Source organism: Hyperoodon ampullatus (assembly GCF_949752795.1).
Source record: "Hyperoodon ampullatus genome assembly, chromosome: 1".
NCBI classification, from domain to species: Eukaryota; Metazoa; Chordata; class Mammalia; order Artiodactyla; family Ziphiidae; genus Hyperoodon; species Hyperoodon ampullatus.
Genome location: NC_136914.1, coordinates 189836446 through 189852695, shown reverse-complemented (window position 1 = coordinate 189852695; position 16250 = coordinate 189836446). Strand labels below are relative to the sequence as shown.

Sequence of the window (16250 nt, the reverse complement as noted above, 5' to 3'; positions counted from 1 at the left end):
ATTAAAAAAAATTCTTCTTGCTCCTTTGAGTTGTACTGATAATTTTGATAGTTTCTCTAGGGAATATATACTATTCTGGATAGATATGTACATATATATGATGTGTTTCCACATCATATATGGTTACTCACTGGGAAAATGTAGTGTCTTTGAAAGCATTCCCTGAAAAAAATACATATGCTGAGATGCAGATTGCTCTAATTTTCTGCTGAAATGTCCACCTCTGCAGAGAGTGTTACTCTCCAGGGTTCATCAGAAATCAACTCTGCTCACGGAGATTATCAAAGATTAAGAGCAAATACCAAGTCCAAAATCAATGTGATATAATTACATTTATCTGTATAAGTACTGACAATTTTTGGTCACTGAGAAATTATAAGAACCCTAAAAATGGTTTAGGTGAGACTTAGCCAACAGAAAACTAATTTGATTTCTTTTCTAAGGGAGGATATTTAGAAAGTGAATTCCAGCAACTACCATAGTATATAAGATAAGAACACTTTGTGTCTGTTTCTTATTCGATAAGAACTGTGCTGTTCTTTCTTTAAAACTCAGCAGCTTACAAAATATGTCATAACTTAAACTGGCATATATAAACAAGAAGTGGCAAATGTTCCTCAGTAAATTTTCAAGGGATTGGAGTATTTCCCAAGTCTTTTTGAAGACAAGAGATAAAGTATTTTTCTTTTGGATTCCCAAAGGAGGATACTATTAAATACAAATGCAGAGCATTTTGAAATTGCTCAGCAGGCCATTATTTTAATATGCTGCCTCTTTATCCAAAGCTTTAGTATTGTTTTCAATGGATCATCAGATTTCACAGAGAAAAATCAAGAATTTTTTTTTAAGTTTTGGTAAATTAAATCTGGAAAATTTTGGCTTGCTACACTACTAGATTCTGAGATATTCCTGGAGCCTGAAATCAAATATCTGCATTTCTCCAGATTACTTCTATTTGGAGTGTTGTGAAATAATTGCAAGAAAAAAAAATACACATCCTATTTTTTCACCATATTTTCTTTTCCAAAAGGGAACCCAAGAGCTGAAATTTAAGATAATGAATAAACTTTCAACACTTTCAGTTATACACAATATAACTGTTGAAACAAAGCCAACATTTACACAACCAAGAAAAATTCCTAGGCACATGTCTATGGCCAATCTGATCTAGGCTTATCTCACTTACACTGGGTGAAGATCAAGTTTTGTTTCCTCTTGTTTTTGATCCAGTGCAAAGAATGTTTCAGGAATATGCTCCTTGATGGTGTATATGGAGTACACTAGCCCCTAAAGCTTCTTTGAAGTCTCACTATCCTTTGAAGCAAGGGTTGCAAACTTAAATGTCTATGAGACTTGGCAGGGGAAATACATGGGTGAAGGTGGGACTGTTGTAAAACTGATCCCCTGTTTAGGAGGTCAGCTGCCCAACAAAGTGTTGGCCCATGGAAATTCAAAGCCAGTGTTATCAGAATTTCTTTTTTTTGTTTTTTTGTTTTTTGAAAAGAAAACAGATTCCTTTGTTATTGAGAAATATCCTGAATTCTTTATGCTATAGGCTAATTCTATTTTAAAAAGTAATGTATGGGCAAAAACACCAAACAAAACACATCTGTGACCTGAAGACCACCAATGTGCAAGTTCTTGACTAATGCATGACACCATCAGACATCTTTACCAAATATTATTTATTGAGAGCTTGGTTGAGTTCTCTGGCAGGGCTGCTGATGTTTGTTAGTAATCTGATGCTCTGTTTATTTCTCTGCTTTTGAATTTCACCATTTCCCTTAACTATTTCCATTTTATCCCCAGTTTGCACATGAAGTTCTTGGATTAAAAAAGGAGAATTTGACATAGCAAAAGGCCCACATTTTGGGTTTTAATCTTGTTACTAATCTAGTGTTGGTATCAGAGATTCTTTTTCCTGAGACAGTCTTCTCCTTGTATTCCACTTTTAGTCATTTGTTTTCTGCCTAGTTTACTGTATCTAAAATGCACGCCCAGAAACCAAATCTTTATAGGATTCGCCTTACATTGTTTGGTGTCTTCCATTATTTAACAGACTTCACTGATACTAAACTGTCTGCCTTCCTTAATCTTCATTGGCTCAGTCTAAAATTTTAATTGCTGTTCAGAACCTCTCTGTTTCGTTGTGATATCCCCGATACCCGTAACTTGCCTGTTCAAATTTTTCTGGATTCTGAGTTGTACCTGCCTGGCTGGATTTGCTCTCTTTAATTATAACTCTTTCTGCCTTGGTGGTAGATTTTTTTTTTTTTTTTTTTTTTTTTTTTTTTTTTTTTTTGCGGTAGGCGGGCCTCTCACTGTTGTGGCCTCTCCCCTTGCGGAGCACAGGCTCCGGAGCACAGGCTCAGTGGCCATGGCTCACGGGCCCAGCCGCTCCGCGGCACGTGGGATCTTCCCAGACCGGGGCACGAACCCGCGTCCCCTGCATCGGCAGGCGGACTCTCAACCACTGCGCCACCAGGGAAGCCCGGTGGTAGATATTTTTGGCTGTCCCAGTTGGTCAACCCTTGCTCTAATTAACCCTTCATGGCTGTGTGTACCATCAGGTTAAAAACCTTGGGAGAGTGGTGCTTTTGGAACTGCTTTTATCATAGAAAAAAAAAGGAAGAATAAAATCTTGCTATCTGTATATACTCATGCAATTCAAGTGGATTTTTTTCTTATTCAAAGCTACTATGTGTGTGTGTGTGTGTGTGTGTGTGTGTGTGTGTGTGTGTAATATATGAAAAAATAGATTGGTGGTTATTTCATAAGTATAGCTAATTGATATAGGAATTGAGGTTTTAACTTCCTACTGATTCATGAAAGAATAAATCCAGTGCTGGTGGAATGAGAAAGGTACCAACTTATGAAAACCCTCTTGTGGAGTTGAAAGAAAAGATGTAGGGGTTGCTGGAATGATTAAGGTATTACCTGTTAAAATCCTCTTTCAGTGTCATATCTCTTTGGGATTATTCTCAAAGAATATGTTAGCCCCTAATGTATTATTATTTGGATCAGTGAACTCAAACAACAGCCCCAAAGAGCTGAACATTGATATGGAAATTTCCTTTGAAAATCAGTTTCTCAATTCCAAATTCCAGAAAGCTTCAAGTTATTTTCCTGTAACCTCTACCACACATCATGTTGATTCATTTTGTTTTTGAAGAAAGGAGAATATTATCAATAACTTATGCCATCCCTCTTTTGCCCCCTCTCTGTCCATCTGTGAGACTGGGAAAGGTGAACAACAAAGTGCCAAATAGCTTTGAACCTGGAGTATATCAGGAGCATAAGTAAGTCCTCCATTAAATATATTTGAAAGTTGGATCCAATAAGTTGATTGGGTATGCTCCAGGGGTTTTAACTACAGTGAGGTAGAAAACAGATTGCTAAAATGTTTATTATAAATGCCTTCTCTGACTTCATTTATTATATACCATGTCCTATATAAGTCTGTTTCAGAAGGTAAAGAAGTTCCTATTTTCATAGTATTCCGATCTCAAAGAAGAGATATAAATAAATATGTAAATAATAATATGCATACTCATGGAACTAAAATGTGATATGTAGCTACAAAACACGTACTGATATCACATATGTATGTATGGTATTCTGTGGCAGAGAAACTGTTACTTGGTTTGGCTGCAAGTCTTTTATTTTGCTTATCTACGGAGGTCTTTGAGAAGAACCCATGGCATTTGGGTTTTGCTTCAAAGGGAATTAATGTTTGGTGGCATGGGGATGTGACATAGGTGAAGTCTGGAATCTTGAGGAAGGAGTGATTATAAGGAACTGTGAGTTTTTTAAAAAGTAAAGAGAACCAGACTCGACACATTTCTTTGAACAACATCTTTGTATTAACATCTTGGAAGCTTATATATTTAATCCAGTGGACGTTCCATGAACACTTTTGTGTTTGTATGGGAATTGTCATTTTAAGCCCTAAGTATATTTTGAAATTATTTTCAGTGGTAGCAAGTAGTAAGCCTTTCAAGGTAAATTTGACCTTCCAAAAGAGTAAATGATATTGGATGTCAATGCTGAAAAATCAAGTAAGCTATAAAAATAGTAATACACTTGGTGTATTTTTTAAACACACAGGTTTCAGATAATGAGGCTGATTTTCTCATGTAACCAATAGGAGAGTTTTGCATACAATTTAAAAAGTAATTCAAACATATTTTAAGCAACACCAATATCAGTGAATAAGTACAAGTGTTTCCAAAGTGATTTTTTTTTTTTTTTTTTTTTTTTTTTTTTTTTTTGCGGTACGCAGGCCTGTCACTGCTGTGGCCTCTCCCGTTGCGGAGCACAGGCTCCGGACGCGCAGGCTCAGCGGCCATGGCTCATGGGCCCAGCCGCTCCGCGGCATGTGGGATCTTCCCGGACCAGGGCACGAACCCGTGTCCCCTGCATTGGCAGGCGGACTCTCAACCACTGCGCCACCAGGGAAGCCCCCCAAAGTGATTTTTTAAAGGAAAACATTTATATGGGTTTATAAGGTTTTTTATTAAAAAGATTCTTGGTTACACTTCCTAGAGAATGACTAGCAAAAAGGTAAACCTGAATCAAGACAAAGTAAATATGAACAATAATGATAGGATTGTCAGATAAAATACTGGATGCTCAGTTCAAGTTCAATTTCAGATAAATAATTTTTCCATATAAGTATACAAATTTGTCCCATGGAATATTTGGACCTAGTTATAAAAAAATTATTTGTTTATATGAAATTCAAATTTGACTGGGAGTCCCATATTTTTATTTACTAAGTTCAGTGATCTTAAATGCTGATCAATAGTTGCTTTTTTTTTTTTTGGACAGACACATGTGGAGTACCTTCTTTGTGACTATATGGCCCTGTATCTTGTAGAAATTTAACAGAATTCATGTTGCCTACACTGTAGTAGAGGAGATCAGAAATATGCAGATAACCATATATCAAAAGAAACTGCAGTAAATGCTCCAAGAAGGATACAGGCAATGACATTTCAAAGAATAAAGTGGTCATTTCTGGTTGAGGAAACCAGGGAGGGGACAGTTGAGTTGATACTGGGTTTTGACCTGAAAGGTTTGTTGGGTTTTTACTCACCTGGAGATAATGACGAAATTGCACATCCAGGTAAGAGAACAACACTAGGAAAAGTATTAATTTGGGGAAGTATTGGATATATTTAAGGAACTACAGTTTGGTTAGAGCAGTGGCTCTCCAACTTCAGAATGCATCAGCTCCCTGAGTCTGACTCCCAGAGTTTCTGGCTCAGTAGGTTGGTGTGGACAGAGAATTTTCATTTCTAACAAATTCCCAGGTGATGCTGCTGCTGCTGCTATGGTGACCAAACTTAGGTAACCGTGTGCTGGAGTGCAGCGGTGGGTGACTAGTGGCAAATAAGTGTGGAAATACAGGTTGCGCCCTGAGGGGCCCACTATCACGCTGAGGAGCTTGAATTTTATTTAATAGGCAGTGGGGAGCCTTTAAAAGGCTGGTGGGCAGAGTGACATATCAGATTGTGCTTTAGGAAGATTTGTCTGGTGGCCGTGTGTGAGATTGATTGAAACGAACACTGACAGACCAAAGAACAAGGATCATTAAATATCTGGTGCATGCACTATTTGCAATAGCCAAGACATAAAACAACCTACATGTCTGTTCATGGATGGATAAAGAAAATGTTATACACATACACGCACACACACGCACACACATAGCTAATAGCTATCCAATAAAAATACAATTTGGCTACATGTTTTTAAATGTTAGGTTACTTCCAATTTTCACTGTTAAATATTTCTGCAAGGGCTTCCCTGGTGGCGCAGTGGTTGAGAGTCCGCCTGCCGATGCAGGGGACATGGGTTCGTGCCCCAGTCCGGGAAGATCCCACATGCCGTGGAGCGGCTGGGCCCGTGAGCCATGGCCGCTGAGCCTGCGCGTCCGGAGCCTATGCTCCGCAATGGGAGAGGCCACAACAGTGAGAGGCCCGCGTACCGCAAAAAAAAAAAAAAGATATATATATAATATATATATATATTATATATATATATTATATGTATATATATAATATATATATATTTCTGCAGTATACATCTGTAATATATATCTGAATCTTTGTGCTCATCTTAATAATTTATTTCCTTTGGATAGTTTCATATACTAAGCTGTTTTCCAATATAGGGAATCAAATGCTACTTTATGAAGATGATGCATAATTTAAAGTTAGATCCAACATTTTAATGCATAGTTTGGATCAGCGCTTTCTAACATGTTTCACTTTGGCACATAGAAAATCATAGAGGCTGCCCACAGCTTGAGGTGAAGGAGGTCAGTATTGTAATTGTCTGTTACATTAACTACATCTGCTCAGAGCAGCTCAGGCTAAGTTATCAAGGTTTTTAAATTATCCCCTTGGCATTCATGCTTATTGATAATTTACAATTATAGAGTAGGAGACTAGTTTTATAGTATTTTTTTTTTTTTTTTTTTTTTTTTTTTGCGGTATGCGGGCTTCTCACTGTTGTGGCCTCTCCCATATGCGGAGCACAGGCTCCGCATGCACAGGCTCAGCGGCCATGGCTCACGGGACCAGCCGCTCCGAGGCATGTGGGATCTTCCCGGACCGGGGCACGAACCCGCGTCCCCGGCATTGGCAGGTGGGTTCTCAACCACTGCGCCACCAGGGAAGCCCTAGTTTTATAGTATTGATACATCATTATAACTTGATCTGTAAGATGTACTCAGATTTTACTTTGCATTAAATGGGCAAAGTCCATGATAGAAATATTTAGGGATGGCTAAAATATTGATTAGCAACCTATTCAGTGGGAAAATTAGCATACTAATTTGTAAAGTACAGATTATCTTCATGATAACAAGGCTCTGATTATTCATCTTGGAAGCTTTGAGAGTAATTTGGTAGAGGTTCATCTAAAATATTTAGTTTTGGGATATTTTATGTCTTCAAGTACCTTTCTATAGTTAAGATGTATACTGTCTTTAAAGTGAATCAGGTTTATAGAATTTCCAAACCATTCACTAAAATCAAGTTCATAACATGAATTGGAGCGATTTGGAGGCTGGAACAGGAAGTGAGTGATTCCTGGAATCCCCAACAATTTGGAAAACCATGGATAGATCTCAGAGATTCATGCACTCAGTATTTCCGTCTTTCTTGTGCCTTCATTGTCCTGTGTTTTCCTCGCTCAGAAAAAAACAGTTCCAGATGGTCTTTCTGTGACTGTGAGCTTCCTGGTGATCTGCAGCAAATGCACCCCGTTGCTCACCCTGTTGGTATCCAGAGCTCTCCACTCCCTCCTGGTCATGGAACTTTGAGAAAATCAGGAATTGTCTTTCTGAGGGAAAAAAAATCAAGGAATCGAGACTAGGAAGTTACAAGTCGCAGCAAAACATAATATTTCCATAATTCTAGTGAACATTACAAAATATTCGGGCAGAAGAAGACGAGTGAGTTCTAGTACCTTCTTAGAAATGATAATTGTTGGCTTTTAAAAGATTTTAGAGACCCTCCTTCTTAACCTTGTCATTTTGTCAATGAAAAATGAAAGCCTAGAGGCACTAAATTCATTCAAGATCACCAAGGTAGTTCCTGATGGGACTGAGCTGAGGGCTTAGGTCTCCTGTATACCCATTAAGTTGTCATCAAGGGGATCACTACACTTAAGAAACATCTATGGTAGGAAGAAAAGCTATATTTAACTGTAGATGGTGGGAGGAGTAGAAAAGTTAGTTAATTACTTATTTTTTCTCATTCAAGAAGAAATACAACTTTTTTTGCAATCCTTTTGAGCCTGGCCATTATCTAAATTTTTTCCTTGCCACAAGTGTTTAGTTCCATGTGTTTGACTTCTTCTCCCCGTTCCCATGGATACAGAGCTCAAATTGTGTAGCAAAGTCCAAAGGGGAAATTGGGTTTGCTTATAGAAAATCTCTTTGTAACCAACTTCGTGGACAGTTTCTATCCTGTAAAGTGAGATATGCTTATATTAGTAATATTACGGATGTAGGATGTACTGTCTACGTACTGAGCTTTGCCAGTGGCAGTTAACATTAAATAGGCTTTTCAGATCTAGATAGCTTTTACTCTCACAGAATATTTTTAAGAGATTTAAAAATCTGTGGTCTAATATGATTAGGAAAGTTCAAATATTGATTTCACTTGTTATTCTGTAGACTTATTCAAAGTGGTCTGGGTTAGCCAGAGGCTCTTCTCCACTTTAAGGGTTGTGAATGAATGCCCCTAGAGTAAAATTGAATAGAAATGGAGAATGAGAAGTGAACAGGACAAATGAGTGCATGCTTGTGTTATGGGGCTCTCCGCCCTCTTTCCCCGCTGGGTGCACATCTGGAATCACAGGCGTCAGGAAATCCACTCAGTCTTGGCAGTCTCAGAGGACCCAACCCAGCCTCTGTGTGGGTTGTTCGCATTTTAATTAGGTGGAATTGTTTCTAGTGTTTCCGTAGGGATTCTGCTCTCTTCTATTGAAAACAGCTTAGGCTAAACAGGATCCATGTGAAAGTAAACCAGAAGCCCTGATTCCGCTGTGGGTGCAATCTTGTAATACTGTTATGACTTGTATTTGAATCCTAGGTTCACCTTAGTTTAAACTGCAAGTACTCATAATTAGCCTGTACTGTGATAGGCAGGCAAGAAGTACACAACTACTCACTTTTTCCATCAACAGGCATAAAGTTGAATTTACTTTTTTTTGGTTTTTTTTTTACTCATCAAAAAGTGCCTTTGACTCCATTTCTTTGGGTTTGGAGTCTTACCAAGCATTAGGGTTCACATTTAGAGTTTGAAAAGCTATATTTCTTGCTGCTGGGTATGAATGACCGTTAACATCAGAAGCTGCAAACTAACAGCTGTTAGACCTGGTCCAGCCCAAAGATGTGCTTGGGGCCAGCCCAGTAAAATGTAACTAGTTGTCAGCATTTAAACATTGGGGCATCTCCCATAAAAATGTAGGTTTCTGACTTCTAAAACTTAGATAGTATGGCAACTCAGAACCTGTATTTCTGCATGATAATATCTGGCTAGAGGAGAGGAGCTGGGGGCCCCTGGTCAGATGAGTCACGTGCACCTTTGTACATTACCGTTCTCTATCTGGTCTGCTTCGTGTATTTATACTTCCTACCTAACCCTTCAGGTGCTTGAGCCCCAGATTTGAGTAATGGTTTCCCAAAGTAGACAGGATGAGGCATGTGAGCATGTCAGAGCTGTGTTCAATCCCAGCTTCTCCCTTTCCCAAAGCTGTGAACACGTGCCACTCTCCCAGCCTCTGCGAGATGCGGCATCCACATCTGTTAATAGGTAATGTCTCTTCCTAACTGTGTGGTGAGTTTTAAATAAAATAGCAAATCGATATCCTCCTTATATTAGATGCTTGGTGAAAATTTATCCTTCTACCTTCCTGGTCATGTAAATTTTGTTTTCTGATTGTTTACACTGAAGTGAAAGTATTTGCTACTTTTAACTACAAATTTGCTTTGAAACGACTACCTCAAAGTATTCATCACCCTGGTCATCCTTGAGAACTTGTGCTGCTCTCACCTTTTCTATATCCTGTGGACTTTTGAGAACTTGTTAATAGATATAATAATACCTTTTAACTTTCATGGCTACTGATATACATTCTGACTTTGATTTCGATTCCCATTGAAGTTTGGTTAATACACACTAAAAATATTGCCCTGAGGTAAAAATTGAGAGAAGAAAGTAATAATCATTCTGATTGTACTTGAAACATTGTGTCTCCTAGTCTTTCTCTCTGAACCTCAGTTTCCCCAGCCTTAAAATTAGAATACAGCATTTTACCGCTTAATAGTTATAGTAATGCTGTCTACAATAGGAAATAGATCCCAAAGCATCAGTGCTAAACTCTACAGAAGTTGATTTCTCTCATTCATGCAAGAGTATCAAGTATTTGAACAGATGACAGGCCAGATCTTCTCCACACAGTGGCTGTTGCCATCTTAAGCACACACTTTATTTATTTATTTTTTAAAGTTTTACTCTGCAACTTTGAAGTATAGAGATGTAAATGTTTTCTGCCCTTGATCATTTAAAAATCTTGGGTCATGAAATTGTTTTTTATTAGTTTCTGCTTTATAACAAAGTGAATCAGTCATACATACACATCTGTTCCCACATCCCCTCCCTCCCGCGTCTCCCCCCCTCCCCCCTCCCCATCCCACCCCTCCAGGCGGTCACAAAGCACCGAGCTGATCTCCCTGTTAAGCACGCACTTTAAAAGGTCAAAAATCTATTTCTGATGCCTGACAGTTAAAAAAAAAAAAAAAAAAAAAGGAGAAATATTGAATGAAAGGTTACTATGTGCCAATCTTGGAAGGCTTGCACTTCATTCCAGTCACACCGCTGCACCTGACTGCAGAGGGGCCTGGGCAGGGCACCCCACTGCTGTAGATAGGGGAGCAAAACCTTTTGGTGGAAGATAGCTGTCTCTGCCACGACCAGCTGTGAGAGTTAGGAATACTCCCTACACTGCCTTCCACAGTACCTGCCCCTCAAGGCTTTCAGCAGAATGGTGGCAGCTCTTGTTCTGTTACTGGTGCTGTGGCATTATCACTTGCCATTATTGGACACCCAAATGCCATTGTCAAGTCATTGCATGACTTAGACTTCCTGAAAGTAGAATTGAAATTAAATTCTATACACAGCATCCTGGAAGTTGAGGTTACCTAGGAATATAAAGGGTGAATGAAGTATTGGACATGGCATCCTTGTTCATCAGAAGGCTACACTGGTCAAGATAAAGCCCTGTGTTTTATTCCTACATTAGTAAATTGCCTTTATCGTCTATCATCATTTTCCCCAGCTCTTATTTCTTAAAGTTTATAATTTTAATTTCATAGGCAGTTTTGAGTTAAAGACAAAAGCCAGACTCTGAAAATTACCTTTATGCCCCCATATATTGGTAAACCCCATTTCTGTTAATACATTTTTTTAATTAAAAAATCATTTCAACAGAAAATAATGGATTTCTAATTTTGCTTTTGGAAAACATCTTTGAATAGCATTGAGTAATGTTTCCTTGCAGTATGGTGAATTGAATGCAAGGGGAATGAGCTTAAGGCTAGTGAGTTTGAGTTTGAAAATTGGTGAAAATACTCTAATGGATTTGAAATGTTGACGTGATACAAATACCTTTATTTCTAAATGGAAATCAATTTAAAAATATAATTCAATTTTATATGTTCTTATAGATATTCACACAGTGCTTGATGAGCACATGTAAAAAAGCTGCTGTGTCAGGAGCTTTGTGAGACAAAAATAAAGGTACACAAACTGAGTCAGAGAAGGAAACTTCATAACACAACCCAGAGGGACAAATACCCCAAAACAATGAGACCCATAAGGCTATAGAAGAGGGCATCTAATCTACCTTGGGTTGGTTGAATGCGACAGGCAAGGCTTCTTAGAGTTAAGGAAAAGGCATGTAAAGATAATCCAGGTAAGGAAATAAAGGAATATTGCGGACAGAGGAAACGGCATATGCAAAGGCACTACAGCAAGAGAGGAAAAGCGTCAAGTATAAAAATAGTTTAAATTGTCTGATATTCTGTCATTTAAGGTGCCCATGATAGGAGCAGGAGGGCAGTGACAAGAGATGCTGCTGCAGAAATTGGTATGGACCAGATTGTGAGGGGGTCTTAGCAATCAGATAACAGAATTTGGGCTTTATCCTGAGAGGAGGGGTAATTTCTAAGCCGTGGATTTCAACACTGGCCACTCATTAGAATTATGTGAAACTTTCTAAGCACTTTCCATGACTGAACCCACCTCAGACTAATTAATTTCTCAGAATGGTGCTCAGGTATTAGTATTTTTAAAAATCTCCCCCAGTGGTTCTAATGAGCAGCTACTTGAGAACTACTCTTCTGAATAGTTTAAACAGAGTGCACGGTGATGTAATGCCAACACTTTGAACCAGAGGCTCCCAAAAGCTGAAGTGACATGACAGGCTGCGAACCTGACATGTTTTGATCATGGAGTAGAAGGAGAGAAAAGTAACAGGGATGATTCATAGGTTTCTAGTTCCATAACCGTGGGAAAGATGGTGGTTAAATTCAGCAAAGTAGAAAATATAACAAGCACATGACTTAATGAGGAAGGCAGGATTTTGTCCTGGTTGAATCTGAGGTTCCGAGAGACGCATCCAGAAGGCTCTTAGCATACATGCCTGCAACTCAGGAGATAGCTGGGTTGTGTATGTAGATGTGGAAATTACCAGCATATCGTGGGAACTGACTCTACAGGAATAGTAAAAAGTGCTTAGGGAGTTTGTGGTGGGAGAATTAGGCAGATTATTGAGCTCTAAAAATCTCCAACATTTAAGGACCAAGCAGAGAAGAAAGAATCCACAAGGGAGAAAAAGCTGGGGCCAAACTGAAGGCAAATGACATTAACTGTCTCCTTAAATGCTGCCACTGTGAATTTACAGTTTGTTCAATTGGAGACCATTTAAATAATACAGAATTTTTAAAAAGCAAAATGTATTTGAAACTTCACATTAAAAACTAGTTTATATTCTTCTAGCAAACATTTCCCAATGGAGACAGCAGATTTTGTGTGTGTGAACTACATTTTTTTACAAATAATACAAAAAGGTAAATCTCCTGGTACCCATTTTGATGACTAAACTTTTAAACCCAAGAATTTCTACCTTTATTTTCTCTTGGGCTGAATGACAAGGACAGACACACCTTCCTTCTTAGCAAGGAGAAAAAACGAAATCTCTTAGTTACAAATAACCAATATTATAAACAGTCTCTTCTGTCCCCCACTTTCCATCTCCCAGTCCCGCCAAAAAGAACAAACAAAAAGCTCTCACTGCTGGAACCATCACCGCTGCCATTTTGGGAGCTATTGTTAACAAATAAACAAACAAACAAACAAGGCAACAAAAACAGAGAGCTTTAAAAGGTGAAGAATCAGAGAAAACATAGGAACTATAAGAAGAAAAACTACCTTTGGGGAGACAGATTACTAGACAGGGCTTACCTGCTTTGAGATGAAAATAGCCTACTAGCTCCATGGAAATAGAGATTTTCCCAATAAGGAAAAAATTGCTTCCCCTTTGTTACATTGCCTGCAATTGTGCCAACTAGATAATTACTTTTGGTGAGCAGGTTTATAGTTTTGAAAGCAGCAAAAGGTTTTTAAGGGTCCTAGAACTATCGGGCCTTTATATTTTTGCATGTTTATGAATCAGTCTGGGGCTCTCCTAAGCTTTGACTGAGATCAGTGGCAATGAGGCAGTGAGCATGTGAGGGGGTAAATTAGAGATTGGTAATTTGAGACCATTGAGCATTTAGGATGGTGGGACTAGATGGTGGGTACCTCAGTTGAAAGGTGGTGAACTCACGGGGCGTACCTTAGGCCTAAGTACACGGGAGCCTTGGAAGGTCTAGATGGTGTCCATAAGCAAGGATAAGATTGTGCCAAGAATAATCCAACTACTTTTAAATTGGACCTATGTCTAACCTGTTAATTAAAAGAGTTGATATAACTCGCCACACTCTATGACAAGCTACCCTTGTACCATCCACTCAAGACCCCAGCCCAGATGTTGGGTTAGGTCAAAACCCAATGTCATTTTTAATATCAACTGAAGTATAGGTTCAGTAAATATTTGCACACTGTCCCTGAGTCTGGTTTTATGCAGTTGTTTCATCAGGGAAATTAATTCTTGATTCTAAACAACCAGTTTATAAACATAGTGCCTCTCTAAACAGAATTGTGTCTGCTAGACTTATATACATAGATATAAAAATGCCAAGGAATGAAGAAAGAGATTTAACTGTCATGCTGGACTATAATACAAATGATTTGGAAATAAAATATTTATAAATTTTCTATGCCAGGTAGCATGAAACAAGGAGAATTTTTCAAATTGCTCATATTAAATCAAGAGCTACAAAATGAAATCCAGTGAAAAGTATATGAATTTACATTATTTGTTACAAAGTAAGAAATACCTTAAAACAAAAACTTTTATATGGCTCATAAAAGAAAAGGGAACTAGTATTTATTGCATGTCAGGCCCCAGATTGGTTAATTCTCCCAACGTCAACATTGTGAAGATATTATGATTAAGACCATTTTATCTACTAGGAAACTGAGGCTCAAAGAGGTTGAACACAGCCCAAGAACACAAAACTGGTACCTGGTGCAGCCAGGGCTAAAACTCAGGTTTGACTTGCTTCTGTATAACACTGGCTTGAAAATTACTGAAATGAGTTTATTGCGTTTTGCAAATGTATTTTAAAATAATTCTTTCTGATGTACTATCAATATTTTGTGGTTTTTATTATTGAGATGTGTTTGAAGACACTTCCTACAAAAAATATCCGAGTATAATGCTTATGCATTTTCTAAAGACAGATGTTCTCTTTATCAACTTGGGAGCAAAAGTGCAAATCAGTATCTCATTTCTGTCCCAAAAATTTCATAAATAACTAGAGACATTATGTTTCCAGAGTTCATGCCACAGGAACAAGTTTATAGAAGATGATATTTTCAAAAGATCCTTTTGGTATTTTTTTTGTAGCCTTACAGCTGTATAGCTGAGACAGACAAAATAATGTATTATATTGTGTTTTGTGTGAGGCTCTGGTGTTGTGGATTTTTAAAAAATCTTCCTTTATTAAACCTTTACTAAGTTTCCATTACAATGAACAGCGGGCTCCTAGTTGAATGATGTGCTCTTTCAAGAAATAGTTTCCATGTATTCTAAAATAAATAAATAAATAAAAGGTCTTTTAGAACAAAAAGCAGCAGAATTTGTATAGTAGGTCTTCCTAGCTTCACAACTCTCTCTTCTGTTTCTATTCCTTTTTAGTGAAAATTGAAGTTAAACTTTCCTCAGCCCTCATTAATACTAATTCCATGACTTTGGTTTGCCTATTCTGTTCAGGACCTTGGGAGAGACACCTTTTCTTTAAGAAGGCATCACCCATAGGCAGAGGTGACACGATCCATTAAATGGTATATGTTATTTCAAACAAGACAAGTTAATGTGTGGGTTACATGGGATGGCTTGATTCTGCCCTGCAGTGAGTGAGATCAGTAAGCTGCAAAAATGGAGGAACTGAGAAGGAAAGAGGGGGATGAAGCTGTAGTTGGTCGTGAGCACAGTGAGAGAGAGCGGGAGTGCATTGATTGGCGTGGTGGGGCAATCACCAGTAGCAGTGCACATAGACGGGTGACAGAGCTGAGGCCCAGTGATGCACAGACGTGGAGAGTTCTGAAGCCCTTCTCCTGGAATTCGAAGCTAGCTAGCGGGAACCATCAGGAAACAGAAACAGCAGACAAAGCAGGTAGTGGTGTATCCTAGGAGACAGGATGAGGACTCCAGCCCTTTGGAAATGTCAGAGGACCTGAGACAAAGGGCTGATGCAGAGGAGCTTTCAGCTGATGGGGCTGGCAGGGACCAGCAAGGAATCTTTCAAAGGAGTTCTTTAAAATTCACAAAAATATGTATTTTGGGCAGAGAAAATGAATACAGCGTGAACAATTATGTATGACCTCCCCTCACAACATCTCCAATTATGAATCATCCCTGTCTTTTTTCCATTTTCTACTTTTTCCCCTTTTATAACGTTTATTCTTTGCTCCCCCCCTTTTTTTTTTTTCCTCTTTGGAAAATCTTACATACACTAACCTGAATTTCCTCTAATTCCCTCTGTGGCTTTTTCCCTTTTCACTATATTTTCACTCTTTGGCTTATTTGTAGATTTGCTTCTGAGAGCTAAGACAGCATGCTTCAACTGGGTAAGACACAGACAGAGACTCAAAACATTATGCTTTTAATCAAGATAAATGAAATGGGCTCTTCCACTGCAGTGGCTGCAGTATATGAAGTATCATAGGGAAGGGAAGGGATTGGCATTGAAAATAGGTGGCCCTGGGACCAATCCTACCCATATTCATTCTTCTTTTGAACAAAAATTTACTGAACCCCTTCTGTGAGTCTGGTACATATCTAGGCCCTGTGATACAGTAGTGCATGAAACAAAGTTGCCCTAGTGGAGCTTATATTTTCAGGGAGGAAAAGGAAGGAAGGAAAAAAAAAAGTGAATAATACTATTTCAGGAAGTAATACTAGTTGGGAAAAAAATGAAGGTGGAGATGGAGCATGGCAGCACAGGGAGTGGTATTGGTGGTGACTGTTTTAGAGACAGTGGTCAGGGAAGGACTCCCAGAAGG

At 38.5% G+C, this 16250-nt stretch overlaps 1 protein-coding gene across 2 annotated transcripts in view; it reads left to right on the top strand.

Annotated features, from left to right (window-relative positions):
- The window catches only part of PRKG1 (protein kinase cGMP-dependent 1), a gene marked incomplete at both ends in the record, with an annotated part of 1229056 nt that overhangs the window by 284706 nt on the left and 928100 nt on the right, over positions 1 to 16250 (top strand). The window lies entirely within an intron of this gene.